Here is a 14,537-nt window from a genome sequence, read left to right on the forward strand (position 1 = left end):
CTGGGAACCATGCTGCGTAACCCGGATTGTAAGACGACAGGCAGCCACTGCCAGCCACAGGCCTCCAAACAAAATCAACGGCGCTTTTCCCTGGAAAACAAAACTCGCCTGACAACTTTTAGATGGCAGATTGCAGGAGCCAGTTGGTACCATCAAACCAGCCCAACTTGGCACTGGTGCCACCTTGGGTCTGGGAACCATCCTGCCTATTGTTGCTTTTCAGGAGCCAGCCGGTCACTTCTAGCCCTAGGCCCCCAGTCATAAACCTCGGCCCGTTTCCCTGGCACACAAATGTAAGCTACCCCGCTTCAGGATGGCAGATTGCAGGAGCCACTTTTCACCATCAAACCAGCCCGACGTGGCACTGGTGCCACCTTGGGTCTGGGAACCATCCTGCGTATCGTGTGTTCTAAGGAGCCAGCCGGTCACTCCCAGCCACAGTCCCCCAAACACAAACAACGGCGCTTTTCCCTGGAAAACAAAACTGGCCTGCCAACTTTTTGATGGCAGATTGCAGGAGCCATTTTGCACCATCAAACCACCCCGACTTGGCACTGGTGCCACCATGGGTCTGGTAACCATCCTGCCTATCGTAGCTTTTCAGGAGCCAGGCGGTCACTCCCAGCCATAGGCCCCCAGACACAAACCTCGGCCCGTTTCCCTGGCAAACAAAAGTAAGCTGCCCCGCTTCTGCATGGCAGATTGCAGGTGCTATTTAGTACTATCAAACCAGCCCGACTTGGCACTGGTGCCACCTCTGGTCTGGGAACCATCCTGCCTATCGTGGATTTTCAGGCGCCAGACGGCCACTATCAGCCATATGCCCCCAAAAACAAACCACGGCCCTTTTCTCTGGTAAACAAAACTCAACTGCCCCTCTTCTGGATGGCAAATTTTAGGACGCACTTTGTACTACGAAAACCGCCCGACTTGGCACTGGTGCCACCTTGGGTCAGGGAACCATCCTGCCTATCGTAGCTTTATAAGGAGCCAGCAGGCCACGCCCAGCCATATAGCCCCAAAAACAAACCACGGACCATTTCTCTTGGAAACAAAAATCCGCTGCCCCGCGTCTGGATGGCAGATTGCAGGAGCCACTTTGCACCATCAAACCACCCCGACTTGGCACTGGTGCCATCTTGGATCTGGGAACCATCCTGCCTATCGTAGCTTTTCAGGAGCCAGCCGGTTACTCCCAACCATAGGCCCCCAGACAGAAAGCTCTGCCCGTTTCCCTGGCAAACAAAAGTAAGCTACCCCGCTTCTGGATGGCAGATTGCAGGAGCCACTTGGTACTATCAAACCAGCCCAACTTGGCACTGGTGCCACCATGGGTCTGGTCACCATCCTGCCTATCGTAGCTTTTCAGGAGCCAGGCGGTCACTCCCAGCCATAGGCCCCCAGACAAATACCTCGGCCCGTTTCCCTGGCAAACAAATGTAAGCTGCCCCGCTTCTGGATGGCAGATTGCAGGAGCCACTAGGTACTATGAAACCAGCCCTACTTGGCACTGGTGCCACCTTGGGTCTGGGAACCATGCTGCGTATCATGGATTTTCAGGAGCCAGCCGTCCACTGCCAGCCACAGGCCCCGAAACACAAACAACAGCCTTTTTCTCTGGCAAACAAAATTCAGCTGCCCCGCTTCTGGATGGCAGATTGCAGGAACCACTTGGTACTAACAAACCAGCCCGACTTGGCACTGGTGCCACCTTGGGTCTGGGAACCATCCTGCGTATCGTGGATTCTAAGGAGCCAGCTGGCCACTCCCAGCCACAGGCCCCAAAACACACACAACGGCGCTTTTCCCTGGAAAACAAAACTCGCCTGCCAACATTTTGATGGCAGATTGCAGGAGCCACTTGGTACTATCAAACCAGCCCAACTTGGCACTGGTGCCACCATGGGTCTGGTCACCATCCTGCCTATCGTAGCTTTTCAGGAGCCAGCCGGTCACTCCCAGCCATAGGCCCCCAGACACAAACCTCGGCCTGTTTCCCTGGCACACAAAAGTAAGCTACCGCACTTCTGGATGGCAGATTGCAGGAGCCACTTTGCACCATCAAACCAGCCCAACTTGGCACTGGTGCCACCTTGGCTCTGGGAACCATTCTGCGTAACCCGGATTCTAAGACGACAGGCAGCCACTGCCAGCCACAGGCCTCCAAACAAAATCAACGGCGCTTTTCCCTGGAAAAGAAAACTCGCCTGCCAGCTTTTTGATGGCAGATTGCAGGAGCCACTTGGTACTATCAAATCATCCCAACTTGGCACTGGTGCCATTATGGGTCTGGGAACCATCCTGCCAATTGTACTATTTCAGGAGCCAGCCGGTCACTCCCAGCCATAGGCCCCCATCACAAACCTCGGACCGTTTCCCTGGCAAACAAAATTAAGCTGCCCCGATTCTGGATGGCAGATTGCAGGAGCCACTTGGTAGTGTCAAAACAGCCCGACTTGGCACTGGTGCCACCTTGGGTCTGGGAACCATCCTGCGTATCGTGGATTCTAAGCAGCCACCCGGCCACTCCGTGCCACAGGCGCCCAAACAAAAACAACGGCGCTTTTCCCTTGAAAACAAAACTCGCCTGCCAACATTTTGATGGCAGATTGCAGGAGCCACTTGGTACTATCAAACCAGCCCATCTTGGCACTGGTGCCACCATGGGTCTGGTCACCATCCTGCCTATCGTAGCTTTTCAGGAGCCAGCCGGTCACTCCCAGCCACAAACCCCCAGACACAAACCTCGGCCCGTTTCCCTGGAAAACAAAAGGAAGCACCCCCGATTCTGGATGGCAGATTGCAGGAGCCACTTGGTAGTATCAAATTAGCCCAACTTGGCACTGGTGCCATCATGGGTCTGGTAAACATCCTGCCTATCTTAGCTTTTCAGGAGCCGGCCTGTCACTCCCTGCCATAGGCCCCCAGAGAAATACCTCGGCCCGTTTCCCTGGCAAACAAAAGTAAGCTGCCCCTCTTCTGGATGGCAGATTGCAGGAACCACTTGCTACTATCAAACCAGCCCAACTTGGCACTGGTGCCACCTTGGCTCTGGGAACCATGCTGCGTAACGTAGATTCTAAGAGGACAGGCGGACACTCCCAGCCACAGGCCTCTAAACAAAAACAACGGCGCGTTACCCTGGAAAACAAAACTCGCCTGCCAACTTTTTGATGGCAGATTGCAGGAGCCACTTGGTACTATCAAACCAGCCCAACTTGGCACTGGTGCCACCATGGGTCTGGTCACCATCCTGCCTATCGTAGCTTTTCAGGAGCCAGCCGGTCACTCCCAGCCATAGGCCCCCAGACAAATACCTCGGCCCGTTTCCCTGGCAAACAAAAGTAAGCTGCCCCGCTTCTGGATGGCAGATTGCAGGAGCCACATGGTACTATCAAACCAGGCCAACATGGCACTGGTGCCACCTTGGCTCTGGGAACCATCCTGCCTATCGTGGATTTTCAGGCGCCAGCCGGCCACTCTCAGCCATATGCCCCAAAACACAAACCACGGCCCTTTTCTCTGGTAAACAAAACTCAACTTCCCCTCTTCTGGATGGCAAATTGCAGGAGCCACTTGGTACTACGAAAACAGCCCGACTTGGCAGTGATGCCACCTTGGGTCAGGGAACCATCCTGCGTATCGATGTTTTTAAGGAGTCAGCCGGCAACGTCCAGCCATATACCCCCAAAAACACCCACGGAACTTTTCTCCAGCAAGCAAAAATCCGCTGCCCCGCGTCTGGATGGCAGATTGCAGGAGCTATTTAGTATTATCAAACCAGCCCGACTTGGCACTGGTGCCACCATCGGTCTGGTCACCATCCTGCCTATCGTAGCTTTTCAGGAGCCAGCCGGTCACTCTCAGCCATAGGCCCCAAACACAAACCACGGCCCTTTTCTCTGGAAAACAAAATTCAACTGCCCCTCTTCTGGATGGCAGATTGCAGGAGCTACTGGGTACTATGAAACCAGCCCAAGTTGGCACTGGTGCCAACTTGGGTCTGGGAACCATGCTGCGTATCATGGATTTTCAGGAGCCAGCCGTCCACTGCCAGCCACAGGCCCCGAAACACAAACAACAGCCTTTTTCTCTGGCAAACAAAATTCAGCTGCCCCGCTTCTGGATGGCAGATTGCAGGAACCACTTGGTACTAACAAACCAGCCCGACTTGGCACTGGTGCCACCTTGGGTCTGGGAACCATCCTGCGTATCGTGGATTCTAAGGAGCCAGCTGGCCACTCCCAGCCACAGGCCCCAAAACACACACAACGGCGCTTTTCACTGGAAAACAAAACTCGCCTGCCAACTTTTTGATGGCAGATTGCAGGAGCCACTTGGTACTATCAAACCAGCCCAACTTGGCACTGGTGCCACCATGGGTCTGGTCACCATCCTGCCTATCGTAGCTTTTCAGGAGCCAGCCGGTCACTCCCAGCCATAGGCCCCCAGACACAAAGCTCGGACCGTTTCCCTGGCAAACAAAAGTAAGCTGCCCTGCTTCTGGATGGCAGATTGCAGGATCCACTTGTTATTATCAAACCAGCCCGACTTGGTACTGGTGCCACCTCTGGTCTGGGTACCATCCTGGGTATCGTGGATCCTAAGGAGCCAGCCGGCCACTCCCAGCCACAGGCCCCCAAACAAAAACAACGGCGATTTTCCCTGGAAAACAAAACTCGCCTGACAACTTTTTGATGGCAGATTGCAGGAACCACTTGGTACTATTAAACCAGCCCAACTTGGCACTGGTGCCACCTTGGGTCTGGGAACCATGCTGCGTATTGTGGATTCTAAGGAGCCAGCCGGCCACTCCAGCCACAGGCCCGCAGACACAAACAACGGCGCTTTTCCCTGGAAAACAAAACTCGCCTGCCAACTTTTTGATGGCAGATTGCAGGAGCAACTTGGTACTATGAAATCAGCCGAACATGGCACTGGTGCCACCATGGGTCTGGTCACCATCCTGCCTATCGTAGCTTTTCAGGAGCCAGCCGGTCACTCCCAGCCATAGGCCCCCAGACACAAAGCTCGGCCCGTTTCCCTGGCAAACAGAAGTAAGCTGCCCCGCTTCTGGATGGTAGATTGCAGGAACCATTTGCTACAATCAAACCAGCCCAACTTGGCACTGGTGCCACCTCAGGTCTGGGAACCATCCTGCGTATTTTGGATTCTAAGGAGCCAGCCGGCCACTCCCAGCCACAGGCCCCCAAACACAAACAACGGCGCTTTTCCCTGGAAAACAAAACTCGCCTGCCAACATTTTGATGGCAGATTGCAGGAGCCACTTGGTACTATCAAACCAGCCCAACTTGGCACTGGTGCCACCATGGGTCTGGTCACCATCCTGCCTATCGTAGTTTCTCAGGAGCCAGCCGGTCACTCCCTGCCATAGGCCCCCAGACAAAACCTCGGCCCGTTTCCCTGGCAAACAAAAGTAAGCTGCCCCGCTTCTGGATGGCAGATTGCAGGACGCACTTGGTAGTATCAAACCAGCCCAACTTGGCACTGGTGCCACCTCAGGTCTGGGAACCATGCTGCGTATCGTGGATTCTAATTAGCCAGCCGGCCACTCCCAACCACAGGCCCCCAAACAAAAACAACGGCGCTTTTCCCTGGATAACAAACTCGCCTGCCAACTTTTTGATGGCAGATTGCAGGAGCCACTTGGTACTATCAAACCAGCCCAACTTGGCACTGGTGCCACCATGGGTCTGGTCACCATCCTGCCTATCGTAGCTTTTCAGGAGCCAGCCGGTCACTCCCAGCCATAGGCCCCCAGACAAAAACCTCGGCCCTTTTCCCTGGCAAACAAAAGTAAGTTAACCCGCTTCTGGATGGCAGATTGCAGGAGCCACTTTTCACCATCAAACTAGCCCGACTTGGCACTGGTGTCACCTCTGGTCTGGGAACCATCCTGCCTGTCGTGGATTCTAATTAGCCAGCCGGCCACTCCCAGCCACAGGCCCCCAAACACAAACAACGTCGCTTTTCCCTGGGAAACAAAACTCGCCTGCCAAGTTTTTGATGGCAGATTGCAGGAGCCACTTGGTACTATCAAACCAGCCCAACTTGACACTGGTGCCACCATGGGTCTGGTCACAATCCTGCCTATCGTAGCCTTTCAGGAGCCAGCCGGTCACTCCCAGCCATAGGCCCCCAGACACAAACCTCGGCCCGTTTCCCTGGCAAACAAAAGTAAGCTGCCCCGCTTCTGGATGGCAGATTGCAGGAAACACTTGGTACTATCAAACCAGCCCAACTTGGGACTGGTGCCACCTTGGGTCTGGGAACCATCCTGCGTATCGTGGATTCTAAGGAGCCAGCCGGCCACTCCCAGCCACAGGCCCCCAAACACAAACAACGACGCTTTTCCCTGGAAAACAAAACTCGCCTGCCAAATTTTTGATGGCAGATTGCAGGAACCACTTGGTACTATCAAACCAGCCCAACTTGGCACTGGTGCCACCTTGGGTCTGGGAACCATGCTGCGTATCGTGGATTCTAAGGAGCCAGCCGGCCACTCCAGCCACAGGCCCGCAGACAAAAACAACGGCGCTTTTCCCTGGAAAACAAAACTCGCCTGCCGACTATTTGATGGCAGATTGCAGGAGCCACTTGGTACTATGAAATCAGCCGAACATGGCACTGGTGCCACCATGGGTCTGGTCACCATCCTGCCTATCGTAGCTTTTCAGGAGCCAGCCGGTCACTCCCAGCCATAGGCCCCCTGACACAAAGCTCGGCCCGTTTCCCTGGCAAACAAAAGTAAGCTGCCCCGCTTCTGGATGGCAGATTGCAGGACGCACTTGGTACTATAAAACCAGCCCGACTTTGCACTGGTGCCACCTCAGGTCTGGGAACCATCCTGCGTATCGTGGATTCTAAGGAGCCAGCCGGCCACTCCCAGCCACAGGCCCCCAAACACAAACAACGGCGCTTTTCCCTGGAAAACAAAACTCGCCTGCCGACATTTTGATGGCAGATTGCAGGAGCCACTTGGTACTATCAAACCAGCCCAACTTGCCACTGGTGCCACCATGGGTCTGGTCACCATCCTGCCTATCGTAGCTTTTCAGGAGCCAGCCGGTCACTCCCAGCCATAGGCCCCCAGACACAAAGCTCGGACCGTTTCCCTGGCAAACAAAAGTAAGTTATCCCGCTTCTGGATGGCAGATTGCAGGAGCCACTTTGCACCATCATACTAGCCCGACTTGGCACTGGTGCCACCTTGGGTCTGGGAACCATCCTGCGTATCGTGGATTCTAAGCAGCCAGCCGGCCACTCCCAGCCACAGGCCCCCAAACACAAAAAACGGCGCTTTTCCCTGGAAAATAAAAACTCGCCTGCCAAATTTTGACGGCAGATTGCAGGAGCCACTTGGTACTATCAAATCAGCCCAACTTGGGACTGGTGCCACCACGGGTCTGGTCACCATCCTGCCTATCGTAGATTTTCAGGAGCCAGCCGGTCACTCCCAGCCATAGGCCCCCAGACAAAAACCTCGGCCCGTTTCCCTGGCAAACAAAAGTAAGCTGCCCTGCTTCTGGATGGCAGATTGCAGGAACCACTTGGTACTATCAAACCAGCAAAACTTGGCACTGGTGCCACCTTGGGTCTGGATACCATGCTGCGTATCGTGGATTCTAAGGAGCCAGCCGGCCACTCCCAGCCACAGGCCCCCAAACACAAACAACGGCGCTTTTCCCTGGAAAACAAAACTCTCCTGCCAACTTTTTGATGGCAGATTGCAGGAGCCACTTGGTTTTATCAAATCAGCCCAACTTGGCACTGGTGCCACCATGGGTCTGGTCACCATCCTGCCTATCTTAGCTTTTCAGGAGCCAGCCGGTCACTCCCCGCCATAGGCCCCCAGACAAAAAGCTCGGCCCGTTTCCCTGGCAAACAAAAGTAAGCTACCCCGCTTCTGGATGGCAGATTGCAGGAGCCACTTTGCACCATCAAACTAGCCCGTCTTGGCACTGGTGCCACCTCTGGTCTGGGAACCATCCTGCGTATCGTGGATTCTATTTAGCCAGCCGGCCACTCCCTACCACAGGCCCCCAAACACAAACAACGGCGCTTTTCCCTGGAAAACAAAACTCGCCTACCAACTATTTGATGGCAGATTACAGGAGCCACTTGGTACTATCAAACCAGCCCAACTTGGCACTGGTGCCACCATGGGTCTGGTCACAATCCCGCCTATCGTAACTTTTCAGGAGCCAGCCGGTCGCTCCCAGCCATAGGTCCCCAGTCACAAACCTCGGCCCGTTTCCCTGGCAAACAAAAGTAAGCTGCCCCGCTTCTGGATGGCAGATTGCAGGAGCCACTTGGTACTATCAAACCAGCCCGACTTGGCACTGGTGCCACCTCTGGTCTGGGACCCATCCTGCGTATCGTGGATTCTAAGGAGCCAGTCGGCCACTCCCAGCCACAGGCCCCCAAACACAAACAACGGCCCGTTTCCGTGGCAAACAAAAGTAAGCTGCCCCGTTTCTGGATGGCAGATTGCAGGAACCACTTGGCAGTATCAAACCAGCACAACTTGGCACTGGTGGCACCTCTTGTCTGGAAACCATGCTGCGTATCGTGGTTTCTAAGGAGCCAGCCGGGCACTCCCAACCACAGGTCCCCAAACACAAACAATGGCGCTTTTCCCAGGAAAACAAAACTCGCCTGCCAACTTTTTGATGGCAGATTGCAGGAGCCACTTGGTACTATCAAACCAGCCCAACTTGGCACTGGTGCCACCATGGGTCTGGTCACCATCCTGCCTATCGTAGCTTTTCAGGAGCCAGCCGGTCACTCCCAGCCATAGGCCCCGAGACAGAAAGCCCGGCCCGTTTCCCTGGCAAACAAAAGTAAGCTGCCCCGCTTCTGGATGGCAGATTGCAGGAGCCACTTTGTACTATCAAACCAGCCCGACTTGGCACTGGTGCCACCTCTGGTCTGGGAACCATGCTGCGTATCGTGGATTTTAAGGAGCCAGTCGGCCACTCCCAGCCATACGCCTCCAAACACAAACAACGGTCCATTTCCCTGGCAAACAAAAGTAAGCTGCCCCGCTTCTGGATGTCAGATTGCAGGAACCACTTGTTGCCAAGTTGGGGTGGTTTGATAGTACCAAGTGGCTCCTGCAATCTGCCATCAAAAAGTTGGCAAGCGAGTTTTGTTTTCCAGGGAAAAGCGCCGTTGTTTGTGTTTGGGGGCCTGTGGCTGGGAGTGGCCAGCTGTCTCCTTAGAATCCACGATACGCAGGATGGGTCCCAGACCAGAGGTGGCACCAGTGCCAAGTCGGGCTGGTTTGATGGTGCAAAGTGACTCCTGCAATCTGCCATCCAGAAGCGGGGTAGCTTACTTTTGTTTGCCAGGGAAACGGGTAGAGCTTTGTGTCTGGGGGCCTATGGCTGGGAGTGACCGGCTGGCTCCTTAAAAAGATCGATACGCAGGATTGTTCCCTGACCCAAGGTGGCATCACTGCCAAGTCGGGCTGTTTTCGTAGTACCAAGTGCGTCCTGCAATTTGCCATCCAGAAGAGGGGCAGTTGAGTTTTGTTTGCCAGAGCAAAGGGCCGTGGTATGTGTTTGGGGGCATATGGCTGAGAGTGGCCGGCTGGCCCCTGAAAATCCACGATAGGCAGGATGGTTCCCAGAGCCAAGGTGGCACCAGTGCCATGTTGGCCTGGTTTGATAGTACCATGTGGCTGCTGTAATCTGCCATCCAGAAGCGGGGCAGCTTACTTTTGTTTGCCAGGGAAACGGGCCGAGATATTTGTCTGGGGGCCTATGGCTGGGAGTGACCGGCTGGCTCCTGAAAAGCTACGATAGGCAGGATGGTGACCAGACCCATGGTGGCACCAGTACCAAGTTGGGCTGGTTTGAGAGTACCAAGTGGCTCCTGCAATCTGCCATCAAAAATTTGGCAGGCGAGTTTTGTTTTCCAGGGAAAAGCGCCGTTGTTTGTGTTTGGGGGCCTGTGGCTCAGAGTGGCCGGCTGGCTGCTTAGAATCCACGATACGCAGGATGGTTCCCAGACCCAAGGTGGCACCAGTGCCAAGTCGGGCTGGTTTGATAGCACCAAGTGGCTCCTGCAATCTGCCATCCAGAATCGGGGCAGCTTAATTTTGTTTGCCAGGGAAACGGTCCGAGGTTTGTGTCTGGGGGCCTATGGCTGGGAGTGACCGGCTGGCTCCTGAAATGCTACAATAGGCAGGATGGTTCCCAGACCCATAGTGGCACCAGTGCCAAGTTGGGATGATTTGATAGTACCAAGTGGCTCCTGCAATCTGCCATCAAAAAGCTGGCAGGCGAGTTTTGTTTTCCAGGGAAAAGCGCCGTTGTTTGTGTTTGGGGGCCTGTGGCTGGGAGTGGCCGGCTGGCTCCTTAGAATCCACGATATGCAGGATTGTTCCCAGACCCAAGGTGGCACCAGTGCCAAGTCGGGCTGGTTTGATGGTGCAAAGTGGCTCCTGCAATCTGCCATCCAGACGCGGGGCAGCGGATTTTTGTTTCCATGAGAAATGGTCCGTGGTTTGTTTTTGGGGGTATATGGCTGGGCGTGGCCGGCTGGCTCCTTAAAAAGCTCGATATGCAGGATGGTTCCCTGACACAAGGTGGCACCAGTGCCACGTCGGGCGGTTTTCGTAGTACAAAGTGCGTCCTAAAATTTGCCATCCAGAAGAGGGGCAGTTGAGTTTTGTTTGCCAGAGAAAAGGGCCGTGGTTTGTTTTTGGGGGCATATGGCTGAGAGTGGCCGGCTGGCCCCTGAAAATCCACGATAGGCAGGATGGTTCCCAGACCAGAGGTGTCACCAGTGCCAAGTCGGGCTGGTTTGATAGTACTAAATAGCTCCTGCAATCTGCCATGCCGAAGCGGGGCAGCTTACTTTTGTTTGCCAGGGAAACGGGCCGAGGTTTGTGTCTGGGGGCCTATGGCTGGGAGTGACCGGCTGGCTCCTGAAAAGCTACGATAGGCAGGATGGTGACCAGACCCATGGTGGCACCAGTGCCAAGTTGGGCTGGTTTGATAGTACCAAGTGGCTCCGGCAATCTGCCATCAAAAAGTTGGCAGGCGAGTTTTGTTTTCCAGGGAAAAGCGCCGTTGTTTGTGTTTGGGGCCTGTGGCTGGGAGTGGCGAGCTGGCTCCTTAGAACCCACGATACGCAGGATGGTTCCCAGACCAGAGGTGGCACCAGTGCCAAGTTGGGCTGGTTTGATGGTGCAAAGTGGCTCCTGCAATCTGCCATCCAGAAGCGGGGTAGCTTACTTTTGTTTGCCAGGGAAACGGGCCGAAATATTTGTCTAGGGGCCTCTGGCTGGGGGTGGCTGGCTGGCACCTGAAAAGCTACGATAGGCAGGATGGTGACCAGACCCATGGTGGCACCAGTGCCAAGTTGGGCTGGTTTGATAGTACCAAGTGGCTCCTGCAATCTGCCATCAAATGTTTGGCAGGCGAGTTTTGTTTTCCAGGGAAAAGCACCGTTGTGTGTGTTTTGGGGCCTGTGGCTGGGAGTGGCCAGCTGGCTCCTTAGAATCCACGATACGCAGGATGGTTCCCAGACCCAAGGTGGCACCAGTGCCAAGTCGGGCTGGTTTGTTAGTACCATGTGGTTCCTGCAATCTGCCATCCAGAAGCGGGGCAGCTGAATTTTGTTTGCCAGAGAAAAAGGCTGTTGTTTGTGTTTCGGGGCCTGTGGCTGGCAGTGGACGGCTGGCTCCTGAAAATCCATGATACGCAGCATGGTTCCCAGACCCAAGGTGGCACCAGTGCCAAGTCGGGCTGGTTTGATACTACCAAGTGCGTCCTGCAATCTGCCATCCAGAAGCGAGGCAGCTTAATTTTGTTTGCCAGGGAAACGGGCCGTGGGTTTTGTATGGGGGCCTATGGCTGAGAGTGGCCGGCTGGCCCCTGAAAATCCACGCTAGGCAGCATGGTTCCCAGATGCAAGGTGGCACCAGTGCCAAGTCGGGCTGGTTTGATGGTGCAAAGTGGCTCCTGCAATCTGCCATCCAGAAGCGGGGCAGCTGATTTTTGTTTGCCAGAGAAAAATTCCGTGGATTGTTTTTGGGGGCATATTGCTGGGAGTGGCCGGCTGGCTCCTTAAAATGCTCGATACGCATGATGGTTCCCAGGTCCAAGGTGTCACCACTACCAAGTCGGCCTGCGGTTTTAGTATCAAGTTCATCCTGCAATTTGCCATCCAGAAGAGGGGCAGTTGAGTTTTGTTTGCCAGAGAAACGGGCCGAGGTTTCTGTTTGGGGACATATGGCTGAGAGTGGCCGGCTGGCCCCTGAATATCCACGATACACAGCATGGTTCCCAGATCCAAGGTGGCACCAGTGCCAAGTTGGGCTGGTTTGATAGTCCCAAGTGTCTCCTGCAATCTGCCATCCAGAAGCGGGGCAGCTTACTTTTGTTTGCCAGAGAAATAGGCCTAGGTTTTTGTCTGGGGGCCTGTGGCTAGGAGTGGCCGGCTGGCTCCTTAGAATCCACGATACGCAGGATGTTTCCCAGACCCAAGGTGGCACCAGTGCCAAGTCGGGCTGGTTTGATAGTACCAAGTGGCTCCTGCAAACTCCATCAAAATGTTGGCAGGCGTGTTTTGTTTTCCAGGGAACAGCGCCGTTGATTTTGTTTGGGGACCTGTGGCTGGGAGTGGCCGGCTGGCTCCTTAGAATCCACGATACGCAGGATGGTTCCCAGACCCAAGGTGGCACCAGTGCCAAGTCGGGCTGGTTTGATTACACCAAGTGGCTCCTGCAATCTGCCATCCAGAAGTGAGGCAGCTAAGTTTTGTTTGCCAGAACAAAGGGCCGTGGTTTTTGTTGGGGCCTGTGGCTGGGAGTAGCCGGCTGGCTCCTTAAAATCCACGATAGGCTGGATGGTTCCCAGACCCAAGGTGGCACTAGTGCCAAGTCGGGCTGGTTTGATAGTACCAAGTGGCTCCTGCAATCTGCCATCCAGAAGCGGTGCAGTTGAGTTTTGTTTGCCAGAGAAAAGGGCCGTGGGTTGTGTTTGGGGGCATATGGCTGGGAGTGGCCGGCTGTCTCATTAAAAAGATCGATACGCAGGATGGTTCCCAGACCCAAGGTGGCACCAGTGCCAAGTCGGGCTGTTTTTATAGTACCAAGTGCGTCCTGCAATTTGCCATCCAGAAGAGGGGCAGTGGAGTTTTGTTTGCCAGAGAATAGCGCCGTTGTTTGTGTTTGGGGGCTTGTGGCTGGGAGTGGCCGACTGGCGCCTTAGAATCTGTGTTACGCAGCATGGTTCCCAGACCAGAGGTGGCACCAGTGCCAAGTTGGGCTGGTTTGATAGTACCAAGTGGCTCCTGCAATCTGCCATCCAGAAGTGGGGCAGCTTACTTTTGTTTGCCAGGGAAACGGGCCGAGGTTTGTGACTGGGGACCTATGGCTGGGAGTGACCGGCTGGCTCCTGAAAAGCTACGATAGGCAGGAGGGTGACCAGACCCATGGTGGCACCAGTGCCAAGTTGGGCTGGTTTGATAGTACCAAGTGTCTCCTGCAATCTGCCATCAAAAAGTTGTCAGGCGAGTTTTGTTTTCCAGGGAAAAGCGCCGTTGTTTGTATTTGGGGGCCTGTGGCTGGGAGTGGCCGGCTGGCTCCTTTGAACCCACGATACCCAGGATGGTTCCCAGACCCAAGGTGGCACCAGTGCCAAGTCGGGCTGGTTTGATACTACCAAGTGCGTCCTGCAATCTGCCATCCAGAAGCGGGGCAGGTTAATTTTGTTTGCCAGTGAAACGGGCCGTGGGTTTTGTTTGGGGGCCTATGGCTGAGAGTGGCCGGCTGGCTCCTGAAAATCCACGCTAGGCAGCATGGTTCCCAGATGCAAGGTGGCACCAGTGCCAAGTCGGGCTGGTTTGATGGTGCAAAGTGGCTCCTGCAATCTGCCATCCAGAAGCGGGGCAGCTGATTTTTGTTTGCCAGAGAAAAATTCCGTGGATTGTTTTTGGGGGCATATTGCTGGGAGTGGCCGGCTGGCTCCTTAAAATGCTCGATACGCATGATGGTTCCCAGGTCCAAGGTGTCACCACTACCAAGTCGGCCTGCGGTTTTAGTATCAAGTTCATCCTGCAATTTGCCATCCAGAAGAGGGGCAGTTGAGTTTTGTTTGCCAGAGAAACGGGCCGAGGTTTCTGTTTGGGGACATATGGCTGAGAGTGGCCGGCTGGCCCCTGAATATCCACGATACACAGCATGGTTCCCAGATCCAAGGTGGCACCAGTGCCAAGTTGGGCTGGTTTGATAGTACCAAGTGTCTCCTGCAATCTGCCATCCAGAAGCGGGGCAGCTTACTTTTGTTTGCCAGAGAAATAGGCCTAGGTTTTTGTCTGGGGGCCTGTGGCTAGGAGTGGCCGGCTGGCTCCTAAGAATCCACGATACGCAGGATGTTTCCCAGACCCAAGGTGGCACCAGTGCCAAGTCGGGCTGGTTTGATAGTACCAAGTGGCTCCTGCAAACTCCATCAAAAAGTTGGCAGGCGTGTTTTGTTTTCCAGGGAACAGCGCCGTTGATT

The sequence above is a fragment of the Melospiza melodia genome, chromosome 4 (genome assembly GCF_035770615.1).
Source record: "Melospiza melodia melodia isolate bMelMel2 chromosome 4, bMelMel2.pri, whole genome shotgun sequence".
NCBI lineage: Eukaryota > Metazoa > Chordata > Aves > Passeriformes > Passerellidae > Melospiza > Melospiza melodia.